Below are 2681 nucleotides of genomic sequence, written 5' to 3' on the forward strand. Positions count from 1 at the left end.
ACAACGAGAGACACGATAAAGTGATTTTGCAGCATGACAATGCTCAACCCCATGTTGCGAAAGTGATCAAGACATACTTGGAAACGTTGAAATAGGAAGTCCTATCCCACCCGCCGTATTCTCGAGACGTTGCTCCTTCTGACTATCACTTGTTTCGATCAATGGCACATGACCTGGCTAACCAGCATTTCCGGTCTTATGAAGAAGTAAAAAATTGGATCGATTCGTGGATAGCCTCAAAAGATGACCAGTTTTTTCGACGCGGGATTCGTACGCTACCCGAAAGATGGGAGAAAGTAGTGGCCAGCGATGGACAATACTTTGAATCATAAATGTATAACAAGTTTTTTACAATAAAGCCTCGAATTTCGGAAAAAAAACGGCGGAAGCAAATTTGTACACCTAATATATAACGTACATATTTAGGATAGTATTTAATATAACATAGGATACGAGCTTTAAATTGTATTCGAGCTTTAAATAATATACTGGACCATAGAGATGAAGCGTATATACTCCATGACTTGGGTGCACTTTGATGCAATACCGCCGAGTATTCCGAGATGTGCCCAATGTGGTCTTATAAGATGCTGAATAGAGGAAGTTTTTTTAGCAAATAGACGATGATGTGTCCTTCGTTATAGGAGGGACGCAGACTCATCGAATCTTGCACAATCAGGAAACCGGCTCCTGAGTATCCATCATCCGGTTAGGTTCTTCTTCGGAGCATCCCGGATAAGGGGCTATGTGAAGATTTTTCTCCTTCTCAAATAAAAAAATCTATATTCATACAATATTAAAAATTCATTCTGTTACAATCAAAAATATTAAATATTAAAGGTGTTAAAATCAGAGAGACGAATAAAATATGGTTGCGTTCTCGTGAGAATGGGCGATGGAGGGGCTCATTGTTTATTTTAAGTATATTTATAGAATATTAAGAATTTATTCTGTTGCAATTGAAATAAATATATAATATATCAATATTTATTGTAATTATAAGTTACATATATACTATTAAATATAATATATATGCATGTGATATATATTTATATGTATATACCATATGTTTCAATTTTTTCTAACTGTATGGCATAAATTGTAGCTTATAGAAGGTTACATGATAAGTCGAAAATATATATTTGTGATACTTGCATTACTAGAAAGCTGCCTTGTATATGTAATCTGTAAAGTAGATGATATATCCCTAAAAAATCATTAAAAAGGTCAGGCCATGTTCGAAAACAGATCTTCAAAAATGTAAACCTTTCGAAATTTAAATGATTCTATCTAATAATATATATTACCATGAAAAGTAACTGACATCAGGTATGTAAATATGAAACCGGAATTTTTTAATAGAAAATACACGTTTATTGCATGAAAATGATAAAAAATATTTTATTCGAAGTATTGCCCATCGGTAACTATACATTTTTTCCACCTGTTTGACAATTTGTGAATGCCACGCCAAAAAAATTGTTGCTCTTTTGAGCCAAACCAGTCATCTTTTCATACATCTTCGTAAGAAGTGAAGTGCTACTGAGCAAGTGCGTGTCCCATTGATGCAAATAAGTGGTAATCGGACGGAGCCAAGTCTGGTGAATAAGCCGCATGCGAAAGTATTTCCCAACCAAATGCCTCAATCGTTTCCTTGACCAGTTGTGATGGTGCATTATCATGAAGCAAAATCACTTTGTGTTGCCTTTTTTGATATTCCGGTCGTTTTTCACACAAAGCTTGATTCAAATTGATCATTTGTTGTCGATAGCGTTCCGTATTAACGGTTTCGCCAGGTTTTAGCAGCTCATAATAGATCACACCTTTCTGATTCCACCAAACACAGAGCATTGTCTTCCGTCCATAGCGATTTGGCCTTGTAGTCGATGATTCACCTGGAGTTACCAATGATCTTTTAGGATTCTCAAAATATATCCACTTTTCGCCAGTCACAATTCAATGGAGAAATGACTTTCTTTTGCACTTGAAGAGCAGCATTTCGCAAGTAGTTTTTCGGTTTTCCTGCTGTCTTTCATTCAGTTCATGTGGAATCCATTTTTCCATCTTCTGGATCTTTCCCATGGATTTCAAACGTATGGAGACGGCTTCTCGTGTCACATTCAATTGATCCGTGAGTTGTTGATGAGTTTGAGCGTCATTCTCATCCAACAATGCTTGCAATTCGGTCTTCAAACTTTTTCGATGGTTTTCCACGTTCTTCGTTTCTCACGTCAAAATCGCCACTTTTGAATTTTTTAAAAATCACTCAAAGCACTGTGATTTACCAAGAGCATGCTCACCGTAAGCTTCGACAAGCATTCGATGCGATTCTGCAGCAGTTTTTTTCAAATGGTAACAGAAAATCAATGCTATCCGCAAATCATAGTTTCCAGGCACAAAATTCGACATGTTCAACGCTATTACAAACTATACTGTTGTATGAAACTGGTATTGTTGTGAGTTGAAAATCTTTGTCAGATATCAGAACAAGGAAATGGCGGCAATGGCGCCGTCTGACGGCGTCCATAGCTAAGGACATCTATTGGTAAATTCTGGTTTCATATTTACATACCTGGTATTAAATATTCAAGGTTCCAGTTCAAAGTGGACATACATGAAGTGTATCCTCAAAAATTTTAAATTTTTTAAATTTAAATGATTATTTAATAATATATTATAAT

This window comes from Atta colombica, unplaced genomic scaffold, assembly GCF_001594045.1.
Source record: "Atta colombica isolate Treedump-2 unplaced genomic scaffold, Acol1.0 scaffold147, whole genome shotgun sequence".
In the NCBI taxonomy this organism is placed as follows: domain Eukaryota; kingdom Metazoa; phylum Arthropoda; class Insecta; order Hymenoptera; family Formicidae; genus Atta; species Atta colombica.